Source organism: Tinamus guttatus, unplaced genomic scaffold (genome assembly GCF_059628265.1).
Source record: "Tinamus guttatus ecotype Peru unplaced genomic scaffold, ASM5962826v1 Tinamus_guttatus_pri_ptg000592l, whole genome shotgun sequence".
In the NCBI taxonomy this organism is placed as follows: Eukaryota; Metazoa; Chordata; class Aves; order Tinamiformes; family Tinamidae; genus Tinamus; species Tinamus guttatus.
The window spans coordinates 476,207-492,498 of record NW_028289126.1 but is presented as its reverse complement, the minus strand read 5'-3'; the positions used below and the strand labels follow the sequence as shown (position 1 = coordinate 492,498).

At 42.8% G+C, this 16,292-nt stretch overlaps 1 protein-coding gene across 2 annotated transcripts in view; it reads left to right on the top strand.

The window, feature by feature from the left end:
- The first annotated feature begins 655 nt into the window (after positions 1-655).
- SPATS2L (spermatogenesis associated serine rich 2 like) overlaps positions 656-16,292 on the top strand; it is a 71,411-nt gene continuing 55,774 nt past the window's right edge. For both annotated transcript variants that reach the window (XM_088534724.1, XM_088534723.1), the window contains exon 1: positions 656-720. The gene's annotated coding sequence lies outside the window, so the exon portion shown is untranslated. The remainder of the gene's footprint in view (positions 721-16,292) is intronic.

The following is a 16,292-nucleotide window of genomic DNA, read 5'->3' as shown; positions in this document are numbered from 1 at the left end:
TATTTCTCAGTGTGTATCTGCACATCCTAGTGTTTAAATTTTAAACAGACATTTATTGCTCCTTTACAGGACAAAGGTCTTAACAACAGCTCAGACTATTAATTTATTTTGGAGGCCTTAGCAGTATTTTAAAACACTGATTACTGGAAAACCTGCAGTAAATTTTTATGCTCTAGGAGCCTGCTGCGAGCACCCTGACAGGAAGATTCATATGCTAGCAATGATCTATGCCGCATTTTTCATTCTGCTTAGTGAAAAGTTCCTGAATCGATCTTTACGCTGTGCCCACAGTGCTGTCACTGCCCACTCCAGGAATTTATGGGCAGGCGGCGAGGAGGGCGCGCACGAACTGTGAAACCGTTGCAAGATGAACCCCCGCCAAGAGCCCAGGGCGCAGCTTTCCCTTCGAAGTCCTTCCCGTGACGGAGGACACCGCGGCGAGCCCGGGCGGGCTCTTTCCGCGGAGCCGAGGGCGCCCCTCGCGCTTCGCTCGCGGCCGTTAACGGCCCGGGAGGCGCGGGCGCGCGCGGCGGCCGTTGCGCGACGCGGGCGCGGTCGGCGCGCGGCCGTTGCTGCGTGTGGAGCGGCCGTTGGTGGGCGGTGCCGGCCGGGGGGAGGGGCGCGGGGCGTGTCCCCGTGGGCGGCCGTGGCAGCGCCGCCGCCGCGCCCCGCAGCCGCCTCTTCGCCGCAGCGGCAGCGCCGCGACCCGCCGCCTCCGAGGTAAGCGCCGGCCGCCGCCCTGCCCCGCTCCTGCCGCGGGTGGCACGTGCGCGCGGGCCCTTCCTGCGCTGGGGAGACGCTTAGCCCGGGTTACCTCCCCGCCAACGCTTCTTGTCGCGCCGCCGAGCCCCGAGTGCGGGCGGGCCCCGCGCGCCGGCCTCCCAGCCCCCGCTGGCACCGGCGCCGAAATGGGGCAGCGGCGGCCCAGGCTGCTCGGTGGGAGCCGCGCTCGGCAATGTGCGGGCAGCGGGGCCGGGGCTTTCCGCGCGCCGCCGGGCTGGGCGCGCTGGCGCGGGCGGCGCTGCCTCTGGCCCGGGCCGTGAGGCGCTGCCGGCCGAGCTGACCCGCGGCGGGGGCGAAGGTTGCCCTGCCCTGGCCGCTGCTCCTGCACAGACCCACCCACTTGTGGATTCACTTTATCAGCAGCAGATAAAGCACCACTGAGGTAACAGGGCTTTTCTTTTGCCATGCTCCTAGTCTTTCTTACTGTGCTTGGAAAATTTAATCATTTGGTGATCCCTTCTTTGATATGCAGTGATAGCTGACAATATTCTCTTCTTATTCCTTATTTTAATGTAATGCTTCCTTTGCCGAGCAGTAAATGAATAGTGTAAGCTTCCTCCCTAGCCTCAACTTCAGAATCCCAAGATGTGAATCCCTTGTACTACCAGGTGTGTTTTCTTTAGGAGAGAGCTAAGAAACATCACAGAAAATCCAGCTCTTTCATCTAGGTGACATTCCCCTCAGGTGGTTTGCTTCATTCTAGCCTGAAAATGTGCATGTGCTTAATAGGCTTCAAGGCAACTAATGATCTTCCTTGGGAATTCTTTTCTGGTAACTTTTGACTTGCTAGTTATAAAGCATTTTTTTTCCCGTGTTTCTTTGAGCTCCTTCATTAAAATATATGGTGCAACTGTAAAATAGCTCCTAAATGTGATTGTTCAGGGAGGGTAAACTAAATGGAAAAGAGTGCAGTATGCAAAATATCAAGGTTAGCCAGAAACTTATTTGCTGCGGCCTTCAAAGACATCCTCTGGGTGGTATCCTGTTTAATGCCACTAGCTACAGTTTTTAAGCTGCTGTGAGCAGCACACTGTGCCCTTGTCACAACTGTTTCCATGAATGGAGTCAACCTGTATAAATACTGAGTGGCTCCGGGGTTAGAGCGAGCTGATGAGTTTTGTAAGCCCCATCAAAACCTGTTGGAGCTGCGTGCTGTTGCTAGACCATGAGTGTTCTCTTCTAGCACTATGTTACAGGAGTTGAAGGAATTTGGCCCCATGCAAGAACAGCAGAATCTGTTAAATGTAACGAGACACCCATCTAGATAAGAGTTGTACTGTGTCAGGCACTGTATAAATATATAAGGAGATAAGGTCACAGTTCTGGGAAGTCTACTATGTAAGAAAACGTTACAGGAAAGATGAAGGAAAGTAAATGCCTTTCAGAATGTTTTCAGGATTATCCTTAACTGCAGGCACTGTTTCCATAGTCCTTATTCCGGCAGGTGTTTCTGGAATTGGTGGACCCTGAACAGAGATGTCTGCTTTAGGGCTGCTGTTGAATCTGGCATTTAGTAGTGAGTCTAAAGACTGAATATTGTATCTCCAAATTCTTTGGGTTTTAGGGGTGGCTTGCGTCTAGATCCAGTTTTTCTTTTACCTCATCTTTCTCACATGAAGAGATGACAGGATGCTGTCCTGACCTAGCCTTGTTTCCATTTCCCAGATTTTCAAGGAAATTTGTATCTGGAATTGAAACACGTGGTTTGAATCTGTTTTCAAGAGAATGCACAAAATTGCAATGGCCTAAAATGTGTCTTACATTTTTGAGTTCTCTTCTAGCAATGGTGGAAATGCTAAAGCTACGTCTGTTAGTAGTTATTGCCAATTTGTTTCATATTATTTCCTGCCAGACTGTCCCCACCAAAGGTTATATTTGTGTTCTGTTTCATCCATGCTTGTCACTGCAGGGACTGTTATTCCCAGTACGCTTTCAGAGTCCCAGTCTCAGTATGGCTAGTATGCTTCCAGTGTCGGGCTCTGGACGCTATAGGTAAGACTATTTATGCAGAATTCACAAAACTCCTCAGACATCTTCTCAAATCAACCCAAAGTGGTGCCCTCCTCACCTGAAGGACAGGTTGAACTCTATTCCTTCCTCTGAGCTGGAGGGTAAAGGTAAATCTCCATGAAGGATTTTATTGTCCCTGTTGCTATGTGGAGGAATATGCCTCCATACCTATGGCAGTTGTAGTTGTTTCCTGCACCCTCCTCATTTGTCAACACTGTCTATCCTTGCGTTTCTCCGTCTGTCCCGTATTTTCTTTCCTCCTCAGTTGCTTTCTTTTGTGACTTTCTCCTTCCTGTGCAAAAATAGAGTAGCGAAATTTTGATAGGAAAGTGCCTTTATTTTAGCCTGAACTTCTGGTATCCCAATCTATCACCTTCCCCTACTAATACATCTTTAGAAAGCTGCATTCTACAGCATTATTGTACCAAAGAACACTGAGCTTCAGTGAGATGGTGGGTGGGGGGAGACTGTGGCGTTAACTCCCCTTTGAGCTGTTTACTCCTGAGCACCCTGAGATTTGGGAAGACGACGCAGCGTTGCTTTGCCTCTGCTTTGCATATGGAAGGTTTTCTTCCCAGTCTCGAGAACTGTGTAACTCAATGTTTCACAGAGTGAATCTCTGTGTGAGATGATGGGCTATGGATGTTGGGGGATGTATTTCGCATGCCAAGACTTTTACTTTCAGTTTGTGTATGACAGTGGCATTATGACATTCTCATAGCAACAAAATTTCGTCTAAAGACCAGCCTAATGTAATTTAGTAGGACAGTCAGAAGAGCTGAATCTGTTTTTACCTGGAATCTTGATCCAATGGTGACTGCAAAATATATTGCTTGACTTCAAGAAAGATTGTGGGAGCACAAGGAATATAAACTCTGGGATGTTGCAGAGCAGCAAGAAACTGGAGAGTAAAAATTGTCATTTTGTTTTTGACTGCTTAGTTTCACAGTGCGTGGGTGGAAAAGACGGGTGAAGAGGGCAAGTCTGACGGTAGTGACTTTTGTTTCTGAATGGAAGTGCTGTAATTCCCATAGTTCTGGATATGGATTAGAAGAAATCTGTTATTGCTTATTAGTCTTTACTGTCTTTCCTGCTGAAAGTTTGTCCATGGGAAACTTGGGTAGAAACTCTATAATGAAATCCTATGTGCAAATCCCACTTTGTATATGTGCATGTTTGTGTGTAAAACCAGAGAACTGAAAGTACAATTGAGGGGGGTGGAGGGGGATGAAACATTTTCCCATTTATGAGAAAAAGCAGCAGGCAAAATTGACCCTTTTTTTGGAGAGACTTTGGAAACAAATTTCAAGATTTGTTCAGAACGAAATGCTGGTTTCTCAATGTGAAAATTGTCCTTTTGATGAAGAAGCCCCTGTATGCTTTATGAGTGATGGCAAATTCTCTGAATTATGAAAAAGCAGTTACAAAGCTTTCATTTATTATCCCAGTGTAATTATACTTTTGTTAGATCTTGTACTGAAAAAGAAAAAGCCTCTGATTTGCTTTATAGTCCAGGCAAGTAGTGCTGCAGCCCCTAATTACAGTTCTGGAAAAAAGTCAGATATCCTGGCATGTGTTTGAAACTTCTGAAATTTCTTTTGTAAAACAGCAGTATAGAATGCCTCTTTTCTTCTTCATCTTCTTGTGTCTTTTTTGTTATTATTTTTTTATAAAACAACAGTACAGAAGGCCTCTTTTTTAATATACAAAAGGGACAAAAAATGTTCTGTGCATATATGTATTAGGAAAGAGTTGTGGCGTAGCAGTGACAATACATGTTTTCCTGGTTCGCTCTTAACTGAAGATATACAGTTGCTTCCAAACCCATAAGTTACAAATGAATCTGCAAAACTTTAGTGACTCCTTGTCCTTTTCCTGCAGACAGAAGGTCCTTTCAGTCCATTGTGGAACATCACAGATTTTCATATGGTCACTCAAGAAAAGGATAGTGATTGGCTTTTATAATAGACCTTTCAATACTCTCTCTAGTGGTTTGCTTACTGGAAAAAAAATGCTTATGGCTGTGTACTGTATACTGTTACTAGTGAATCTGACGTTCCAAGTGTTGAAAAAATAAGAGTTCAAGCGGCAAAGAAGCCTTGCCTGTTTCCAGATACCACTGTGCTGCCACACTAAGCTGGGGGTGAATTCTTGGCCTTCGTAAGTTGGTATATTTTATTTAGGTTGATGTTTATTGGCTGAAGGTCTTGCTGAACTTAAAGTAGGTAATTTAGAGCAGATGATGTTTAGGTCTTTGAACTATTCTTCATCTTCTGAAGTGGCTAACAGTGAAATTCTGAGCGGTGCTGAGCAATGTTACCTGCTTGTGCTGTGCATTACTGGGGAACTGTGAGTAAGATTTCTTTGGGCATGTTTATTCTAGAAAGCTGTGGGCATATTTTGGGTTTGCATTAAACAAGCTGCTACCACTGCTGTTTAAACAGTGCAGTCTCACTGCAATTAATTATTATCCTGCAATTAAGGAACTGCTCTACTGGTGAGGCCAACCTGCTTGGGAGTGTTGCAAAAATAAATGTCCCACATTCTGGGAAGGTGGATTGTTGTCCTAGTCTTGTACAACATCCACTCAGGAAATTGTGTTTGTTTGGGAGCAGCACCAAAAGATGTGCCATGGAAAGTTTGTCAAAGGAGGTATTTCTTCAGGCTCCTAGGTGATTTTCCTTTTTTTTTAAAAAAAAAAAAAAAAAAAAAAAAAAGTGTGCAGAGCTTGCCCTGAAGCTTCAGTTTCGGTGTGTCTGTGCAAGTCCTCTCCATGGCACAGAGAAGCACGTGCCTATTGCTGGTGAAAGCCCCTGTGTACTGACAACTAATGGGGTAGTAGAACAGGCCTTGAACCTTTTGTGTTGACTTAGGCATCACTGCCAACAAGGAGAACTTTGGCTCCAGATGAAGCATGTACTCATATTGTCATTTCAGACTGAATTATTTCTTTTCTTAGTAATGTATAAGATAAATACAAAAACCTTTTCAGTGCAGCAGATCCTTCCAGATTGTGGCTTTCACTTTTGCACTGTGCTTAAGTTGTCTGCTTTTAGTATTTAGATTACAGTCCATGTATGATTCTGTGTGGAATTAAATGTGCTAAATGCCTGGCATGTGCAATCTCAGTATAGTACTCCTCAGACTGAGTGGGAATGTGCTCAGAGACTGTGGTTTAGAGTAGCCGTGGAAAATCCTACAAGTCCCAAGATGTCATAGCTGTTGAGATTCCTCCTTACAGTGTTGATAGGGGGGAATAGCTATGTTATGCAGTAATACTGTCCTGCACAACATTTGATTTAATGACCTTTGGGACTCAGACTGAGTAAAATGTTGCCTTTTTTGTAATTGTGTTTTCCAATAATAACTTGGTGCTGGCTATACATTATTTTGAGCAGCCTGGTTTGTTGAGATGTTGGCCAGAAGTTGTGCTTCAGTAGTAGCATCAGAGCTTGTAATATTTTGCTGTGGAGCTGGGGAGGAGGACACCCTCAAGGCAGATGCTTGCTCAGCATTTCAGTGGAGAGAATTGTGTTCTGTGACTCCTGAGGCTTCTTGTCTGCTGCTATAGAGTGGAAGAATGAATAACACATCTGATGAGAATGGGTGGAGGGTTTCTTCCATAGCAGCCAAGCTACGTCATGTACAAACATGGTGGAAGCCACAGAACATGAGGTGATGATTCTGGCCAGCAGAGACCAGCAGGTGTGAAACACAAGGGAAGGGAAGGCAAGCACAGAATTTGGCCCATCATCATTGCTTCCTTGTTACTCAACAAAAACACTTGTTGCTGAGACTGCCCACCTTTCTCTAATATCCATAGTCTTGTCCCTTTGAATCACTGACCTGCATGTGCTGTTTCTTCATCATGCTTCCAGTGCATCAGAGGGTTTTGCACTAGTGAGGCCAGAAATTGTGGTGCCAGAGCTGCATAACTGCTTACAATTACTACTCTGTTTTTTAATGTGATAATGACAGCTTTATCCAGAAAGAGGTAAAATAGCTGCCCAAACAGCAGTGTGTTGGGGAATCCTTGAGCTGAGCAGGCAGCTTTACAGCTGGGCAGTTCTGGCTCTCTAGAGTTTATCTGTCAATGTAAAAGGGTGCTATGGAAAGCATCATAATTCTTCCTGGCACACGCTGAAGACAGGAAATCCTGAACATCAGTGGGGTTGCACTATTATGATACTGATGTAAAATCAGTATCTTGCCCTATGATCTAATTAATATTTGTTAACTCCTTTTTTATTTGCAGTTACTTTTTACCTTAAGCGACCTCTTGATACAAGAGTGTTCTAAGCGATGAAAGTTTTATTGATATATTATTGGATGTACTTCACAGTATGGTATGTAATTTCTCAATTTATTCTTCTTGTGAGAGAACCCAGGTCTTCCTGTATCTGGAAGAGGTGAAATCCAGGTCCTCTGCAGCTTAATTTCTGGGGAAAAGATTTTTCAAGCGAAGATCCTGTCAATGCTTCATAATAAATGCAATAAATAATAAATTCTGCAGTGCTCAGTCCTGAAATTTGTGGCAGTTCTGCAAGAGGGTTCAAAGTCCATAGAGTGTTTTGGGAGGAAAGGTGCTCCAGAATAGGAAGTGCTATAATTTGTAATATGGAGAACAGGATGATGACAACAACAACAACATTCTGAACAAGGACAATTTGGCATTCTGGAAAGTCATTCCACTGCTGCCTTTTAGAAGGCAACAGATGGTCTTGTGTGTAAATTCATCCATTGCACTTCAACCGATTAACGAAGAATGATGGGTTCCTTTCTCCACACTAATGGGATGAGTTATGTTCCCATGTTGATCCATTAACATGAGTCACTTCTCTTTGGTTACACTGAATCTGACCTGAGCGCTATTTTGTTTCTCTTGGCTCACTACCCTAAAGATGAGGAAAGTGAGAAGACTCTAATAGCCTTCTCCATAGTGGATTTTTCAGAGATATTGGGTATAAAAAGTTTGAACTGGGATTGTTTGTAATCGGGTCCTCTGCAAATCAGACTGTAGGTGAATGATGGTACCTTGCAAAGTATTTTAATGGAGTTGCTAAAGAGCGAAAGTAGATTAATTTACTCCTGTAACAAGGAGCTTCTTAAATGGAAAAAGATATTTCCTTGGAATTGCAAGATCTATTAAAAAGGGTTAGTTATTTTTGACATTGGATTATATAAAGGAGATAAAGCAATGATCTTGCAATTATTAATTATTAACTGAATAGCACACTTCTAAAATATCACTCTCTGGTTTAACTGTGCTCTTTTTTATTTTTTTAAGAGTTCAACCTAGTATTATGACACTTAATCGACTATTTAAAAAACAAACAAACAAAAAAAAAAAAACAAAAAAAAAACAGAAAAAGACCCTTCCCCTCCCAAATCAACCTTGAAGATCAGTTATTAAGAAGAAAGTATGGCCATCTTATGTCTTGGGATACTGCTTGCTTTAGGCAGAACTTTATGCCTACTTCTACAGCTTCTGCATCCTTATGGAGCTACCTGGAAAAACAAGGCCAGCTCTTCAGAAAAGATTTAATAGAAATGGTCAAATAGCATGGCAGGAAGTGCCACTTTGCCAAAAGATCTGGGCAAGAATTTGTTTTGAAACACTGGACTGTAATTTAGGAATGTAGGGAAGGCTTTTCACTGTGCATGGGAGTGAGCGAGTGAGCTTGCAGGGCTGCTTTTGTCCTATGGGCCTTATGGTGAACCACTGGAACTGATGCTGTGTTTGTAATAATGAGTGGCTTTCCTTATTTTAATTTCACATTTTTCTTTGCTTTATTTTTTAAGTATTGGTATTAATGAATTTGCTACCAGACGTGAGGAAAAGGCTTTCTCTTTTGCTAATTTGGTTTTGGAATTCAGGGGGACTAGGTGCCATATTTTCAGGTATTTTCAGATTGTAGTGCTGGCTACAGGAAAGTGCTTTGGAAAACAACTGCTGCTAATTGAAATGATAAGCATAGGGCACATGAACCGCATATGGATGACTTTAAAGATGGACCATAAATTATTAAGCCTCTGTATCAATGCAGATGTGGAAGGATGCTTGCTCATGACCAAAGGTTTTTTTTTTTTTAAAGAAAAAATAAGACAAAATAAACAAGCAAATTATGTAGATAAAAAGAAACAGCCAAAGGGCACTTAGTTGACAGGGACCATGTAGAAATATATCGGCTATGCAAGAACTGTCTGAACCCTCCCAGTGAGATTTTCAGCATGGATAATATGAGGAAGTTGAGAAAGCATATGCACCATAGGTGTTGTCAAATATTGAGCCAGAGATAAGGATGCTATGATTTATGCTGATCTGACTCTGGATGTTCTTTTACATCAGTTTCATCTTCTCGGGTAGTTGCTTCTTTGGAAGATGATACCAAATTTACCATCCCCCAGCTTGATCTTGTATCGGGATCGGTATAGGAACAAACACGGAGCCTGACGGGCCCTCACCAGAACGGCCGGCTGGCAAGAAGAGAACCACGTGCCAGCTAATGCCTTGGCAGAGAGGCACTGCTTCAGCAGTAGCCTAAGGCCACTGAATCCCTGTTGTCCGGATGTCACCCCCCCAGGCAATCCTGTGTGCGCAGCAGCAGGTACTTAACACCACCTCTCTGGTCTGGAGCACCGGTTAGGTGGGTTAGCTCCCTCAGCTGCTACTGGCAGGACATGGCCGTGGAGCGAGACAGCAGTGCAGCCTTGGCATTTTCAGCCATGCTCCAGGCGCTGTTTGAATGCTGATAGTTTGCTGTTGGCATGTCGTGTGTTATTAAATGATGCATTTTCTTTATATCTGAAAGGTATAGTTATTTCACTGTTACTTTCTACCTTGGTTAATCTGCTCTTAATGGCCATTTTCTTTAGAATGTGCTGCAGTCCCGAGCAGTTACCAGGGGTTGCTCCTATAGCTTCTCAAACTCACCTGCTCTGGTAGTTCACTAGGAGAGATGTATTTATGAACTGAAGGTTAAAATACTAAGGTGGAGAGGCTTTTTTTTTTTTTTTTCTCTGTATCAGCAGGTCAATGTGAATATGAGGTGGTCAGGGAACATTTGTGAAAAGTGCAGGCATGGATACTTAGCTGCTGGCTGATATGCAAGAGCCTCAATTCTTCCTACTGAAGATCATATTCCATACGAGGAATTACATTGATTTGACTTCATCAAATAATGTGAGCAGAGCATATACCATGTAGCTATATAACCCATGGTATATATCCTGCCGTGTTTATTTTATTGTGCCTATTTCTCCCTTTTCCTTGAAACAAACAAGCAAAATTCTTAAGAAATGAATTGGAAAATTAAATACCAATGTGCCATTGAATTTAGATGAATTTTAGAGATGATAGCTCAAACACTACACAGAGGTAGTGTTTTCCATGCAACATTTTCTCATGAAATGTTATGTTACCTTATTTTAGCACACCATGAAGAATGTAGACTGTCTTGTGGGCGAGTTGATATTGCTGGAGCAGACTTTGCCCTTCATATATCTAAGGCACTTGGAACAGAGGTGCTAAGTCATTTGCTGGGGCTGAGGTGTAGCATAAGCAGTAAATACACATTTGTTCCCAGGAAAGTAAATATAGACTGAAATTCTGAATAAGTGATCCATGCCCAGGGCATTATACTGTAAGACCGAGCCAAAGTGTGATTTCCTTTAGTCTACAATGTATTGGAGATCACTGGAGGCATTTGATATTTTCACCAATGTTCACTCACTCTTATCCAAACACGCCAGCAGGAGAGGGGTGAGAGGGTAGGGTAGTGGTATTTCTGCTTGATATTTAAGTCCATGAGTAAAAGACTATAACAAGTTTTTCTTCTGAATTCCAAGCCAAAATTTTTAAGTCATCAAAGAAACAGTGAATTCTAACTTGAAAAAACTTGCTCCAAACTTCAGGGCTTTTGTGGGCTATCTGTCATTGCCATGAAATGACTGCTTTCATGTGTGAGTTGGTGTTTCATGGAGCCTGCTGTCTGTGGACTGGGAGCCCTCTGTGCACTTCCCATTGTGGTGTGAAATTCCCCATGGGAATGGCTCTCTTTGCAGTCATGATAGTCTGACCAAGATTCTGTGAGTGATTCTGCTCTTTCTTTCTGTTAAAACTTCTGGAGAGGCTAGAGCTGGATTTACAGTTGTAGGTTGATTTCAGGATTCACTTATGTTCATTATAGTCCTATCATCAGGATTTTTACGGAATAGGAGAAGAGGATGTTTCCCTATGCTAAAAGGAGGGTGACAAGGATTAGACTTCTATAGCAGAAGGAACAAGTTCTAATCCCAAGATCTCTGTGCTGTAAAACCCAAGCATGTGCTTCCTGGAAGCAAATGCATTGAATTAGGCTGTGTTCCGCTCTTACAGGAGTGTCTGCAAGGAAAGAGGAGTGTGAAACAGCTCGTACAATAGCTGGCTGTGAGCTTTCCATCATCCTTTATTCCAGAGATTAGGTCATCTAGGAAGAATTGAGGGGGAACAGATTTGAGGATCTCACTGCTGCTGTATCCCTAGCAGGGTCAGTGCTCTCTCGGGGGTACTTGCTGTTCCGAGTGGTGCTCAGTGAAGATCCCCATGCCATGCTTTGTAGGGATTCCCAGGAGATACTATCTCCTTCAGGGACTTTGTGCCTGCTTACATTGTTATAAAAGCAAAGTTAATGTTATGGGTATCCTGGCATGATGTACTGTTGATGGATGGTTCAGGCTTTCCCTTTTCTCATCTGATGTTTTTTCATAAATCCAGCCAGGGCAACTGGAGGCCAAATCCCCTGAAGCTCCCTAATCTCCGTGTTCCAGTGTAGCCTGGAGGAAGCATTTCTAGGTGCAGTATGTGGTTGGAGCTTTCTGGTGTTCTTATTTATTTTAGTCTTTGATATGTGGATCACACAGCAAAATCCAGTATCACCTGTTATGATACATCAACATTATGTGTGTTTGCCTGCTGCAGCCTGGACTGAGAGGGTGAAATTGTTTTCTGTCTCTAAGCAATTAGGATTAACCTACAATAATGTCTAGGAAAGGATAAGTTGTAAACCTGTTCCTCAGGACTGGGTCTTTCAGTGTCCAGTCTAAGTTTCATAATACCTATTTATATAGGACATTTGCTATAGCTATAAAATGTTGATTTTGGTACTGTTGTCACTGCCTTACCTAAGGCACTTAGCTGCTATAGTGCTCTCGACTGAATTGCAGCATAAACTCAGTATCCACAGCATTATCTACCACACATTATGCTTCTCCTGAAACTATCCTTCATGCAATTAAAAGCACAACTGTTCAGACGTTTTTTTTTTTTTTCGCTGCCTTCTGTTTTTTATAAAATGCTGAAAAAACACTACTTTGCAAAGCAAAGCCAGAACTGATTTCACTTAACTGTGCAAAATACGAAGCACTACTCCCTTCTGAAATTTCTGCCCTTCTGTTGGGAAGTCAAAGCCAGATTACATGGAGGATGTGCCAGCTTGAAAACAGTGGTGATTGCACTTTAATTGAGCCTGAGGTATTCCAGCTGTCATTAATCTAGAAGCTGCAAAATGTTTAATTGTTCTGGTTTGCTAGAGATGAATGGGAGGATAGTTTCTGCCCAGAAAATGACATTGTGGGTATTTTTTTGGAACTTACTTACACTTTTTGTGATCCTATTTTAGAAATAATCACAATCTTATGTTCTGTGTAAACTAACATGCTTAAATTTATATGAGTCCACATTCTGAACTTTCTAATAAATCTGCGGAGATTATTTTTAACTTGTCAGCATCTACCCTGTCTGAGATTCATTATTTTTAGAGCATTCCTCAACTTCAGTAAAAGCAAGCTTCCCTGACAGATTGCTCTTTCAGTGTACAAAAATGGCAAATAAAACTCACAATAGGCTCAAAAGGGGTGGCAGAGTTCAATTAGGAGTGAGGCAGTTTTCAGAGGCATGGGAAATCTGTAGGAGTCCACAGATTGTCCTGAATCTTTTCCTTGCTCTCCTGAGCATCTTCACTGGCCCCTGATGTCTGTGGAAGTGGAGACCCCGCTGCTCCTGCAGGCACTAAATGTGCAGGGCTCGTGAGGGTACCTACGAGTGATTCTCTTAAGCAGAGCTCCCCAGCTCTGTGATGTTGCTTGGTTACCACCATTCCCACAGCCCTCAAATAAAGCGAAGCAAATGTAAAAACTGATTTCTATGTAAGGGCTAGGCTACTGTGCAGATCCAAACAAAACAAAACTGCAAATCCTCCACAGCTTCTTTAATGTTCTCCTTCCCTTTCCCCCCAAGTATTCCACTAGGCTAGTCACAAAAACTTCCTATTTTAAGTGTGTTTTGTTGGTATATTAGAGTCCCACTAGGATTCTGTACCAACTCATGGGCTTTTTTCTGCTGGTCACCCTCTAAGATCAGAGGGTAGGGTCCTTACTAAAAATACAGCATAACCAATAATGGCTCATGCCATTGCTAACTCCAAATGGAATATAAAAAACACAGAGCATCTTCTTGTGATGCTGCCTTTTTAGAGGAAAAGCAGGCATGAGGTTTATCTTGTTGCTTTAGTTGCCAGGAAATGCTCAGGAAGCAGTAAACCTGGTGGATATACTTTGTGTGTGTGTAATCCCTTGTGGCAAGAAAAGGGGCAAAGCTTATCTTTGAATGTGTTAAGGAATATCTTGCCTCAAGTATGAGGTGACAGGTCCATTGAGAACTTACAAATGGTATAAATATCTTTATTAAAGCTCATTTCCAAAACAGGGCTTCTCTGGAAGCCCTACATGTGGATGAGTTTCTTGGTGAGTAGTAAGCAGAGATTTCCATGAGTTTAATCGTTAAAAGTGTACCTGGAGTGGGTTCCAGAATCCCTCTTTCACTTCCTCAATTCTTCAAAACTAAATAATGAGAGATATTTGGCAGTCAGTCAGAGACAGAGCAAAACAACAACATCCAAGTAAAACATATACCCAGCTGTGAAAGAATTTACCCCTGGTTATCATCAGTACTGGAAGTGTAGGAAGCAAAGAGAGCTTAAGTGTTGCCTTATGCTAATTGTCTAGTGCTTTAGCAGGGCTCACAACTCATTCCTCTAACTATTTTAAGGGTTTCCCAGCCCCAGCAGCTTCTGGCAGTGGAGTTGTAAGACTGATTTCCTGTCCAGTGAGACATGAGCTGTGGAAATTCAACAGTTCAAGAGTCATATGGCTTGCATGTGTATGTTATAGGTGCGTTGGAAGTCAGTAAGAACTGGATTAGGCCCTTAATGCTCTCGGAAGAAAGCACTGAGTGGTGTTAACTTAGCAGGAATAATGGACTAAAGTAATGCCAGATCACTAGGGAATAAAAGTGTTTGCATGTTCTTTATACGTTGACTTTTTTTGGTTTGTTTGTCTTAACATATTTATAAAAAGTCTGAGGCTCATTCTGAAGCTCTCACTCCAGTTCCCACAGGACTGGGTGGAGTTTCATATAGGATATCAGGATAAGAGCTTTGATATTCAAGTGCTTTAAAGGTTACGAATAATAGCATCAGAAAATGTTTGTTCTGCATGCCACGCTCTTTCACGGGGCTGGACATGAAGCAATTCAAGTTCTGTGTCCAGTTGCACTGCTTCCTGACTGTTCTTTTGACAAGATTCCACAACATTTAAATGGTTTCTTCTCGTTACAGCTGTTATTCATTTGCAGCAATTTCCTCGTGGACCAAGATGGAATATGGATCCTCTCCTTTGCCCTACTATGGTATTATTGTCCCACTTGTGTCACTGGGCAGAAGTCTGGCACAGAATGAGAGCTGGTCTAGTCCTGCAGTTTTTACTTAGTTGTTTCCCAATCATAAAGTCGGTGTGAAATTTCCTTTTGCCACAGAATCTGTGGGTGGTTTAGGCAGGGAGTTTAAGCTGCTTCCTAGTGGTATGCATCTTGTGATGTAATGAAAAGTGCACCTTGTACATTTTCCTATAAATTGCACTCTGAAGGCAGGATCCTGCTGTGTATCCTCAACACTGCATTCCCTGGTGGGAGTTAGAGGCTGCATTTCATAGGATTGGAAAATTGTGGTTTAGTAGTAAAGGCAGGCTGAGATAGACTTTAGAGACTGTTGTTAACAAACGACTAAATACTGAGAAGAGAAAGAAGTCTCACCACTGTGTGGAAGTACAGCAGTGACAGGCAAAACTCAATGCCTAAGGTTTGACTAAGCATCAAAGATATCCAGGTTCATTTCCATATGCTAAATAGTGGTGCATTGGCGTTGAAAATAGGGAAGTGTGACTGACTTGCTAGTTAGACCTGACCTTCTACCACAGCCAAAATCCTCAGCAAAATCTCCCTTGTTTTGTGTAACAGCAGACTGCAAATGTCCTCTGCACTTGGTCATTTCAGCCTGTGATTGAAGACTCTGCTTCTACAGACTTGCTTTTGACCTAAGGTCCATCAGTGACCTCACCAGAGAAATACCTGCAAAGAAAACCACCCAGAGCCTGTGTCCTGTGTTACCAGCACTCATTCCAGCAAGGAATCTAGCATTTTAAGCTAAAGCAAATCCTACCCTTAACACTAAATATAGCAGTGGCATATGGTAACACTTGAGTTCTCACTTGCCAGGCCCAATGCTCACATTTAATTCAAGTCCTTCATTCCATCTCATACTAGTGTTACTGTAAGGCTGAGTCCAACAGCAGGGAGTATTGGATTCAGTTTAATGTTCAGTCCTGCAGTACCAATGTTTTCTGCCTTCAGGCTACTGCAGGCAGGATCTCATGGCTTCTGCTTAAATTAGGAGTTGTGTTGGGTAATAACTGCAACAGTGTTTTCGGCTGGGTTTTGATTTAGGACTGGTGAACTGGACCGACTTGTTTTAAGACTAGTTTCTGCAAAGGTAAGAGCTGATACAGACACAGCCAAATACCCTTCAGTTAATTGTAGTCCTAGTCTTCATAACTGGGGTATATTGAAAACTGTTTTGGATTGTGCTTAGGACGTGTCCTCAGGAATGGAGGGTTTGAAGGTTATATTTACTGTTAGCATTCAGAAGGTTTGTAGGGCTCCAGTTGGCAGGATTTAATGGTTAGTTTATCAGCTTATCTGTGTGATGGGTGTATCTCAGAACCTCAGGTTCGAGTTGGGGTTAGGGCTGGGCATCAGAAGAGGAGCAGCTAAACAACTTATTTTCCTCTTGCATATTCTCAAGAAGGTTCTTGCATGAGGAAAACTCCTGGCGATAGTACCGTGTAGCTCATGGTATGTTTTGGTTCAGGTCTTCAGATTCATTAAAGCTCATATCTCTGTGGAGAGCTGCTGTGGTCTAGACTGCATCTAAGCTAAGAAGTAGCTGGTTCAGGTGCTCATATTTGTCGTGGGTCACATACTGTGATTAGGGACCTGCTAAGGTCAGACAAGATGGGAGGGACTGAAGCGCTTGGTTTAAATGTGTATTCTCCAAGGCTGTAGAACTGTGCTGAGCACTGACTCATGCTTTTGGGGGTTAATATTTAGTTTTGGTGCTGCTGTTTGT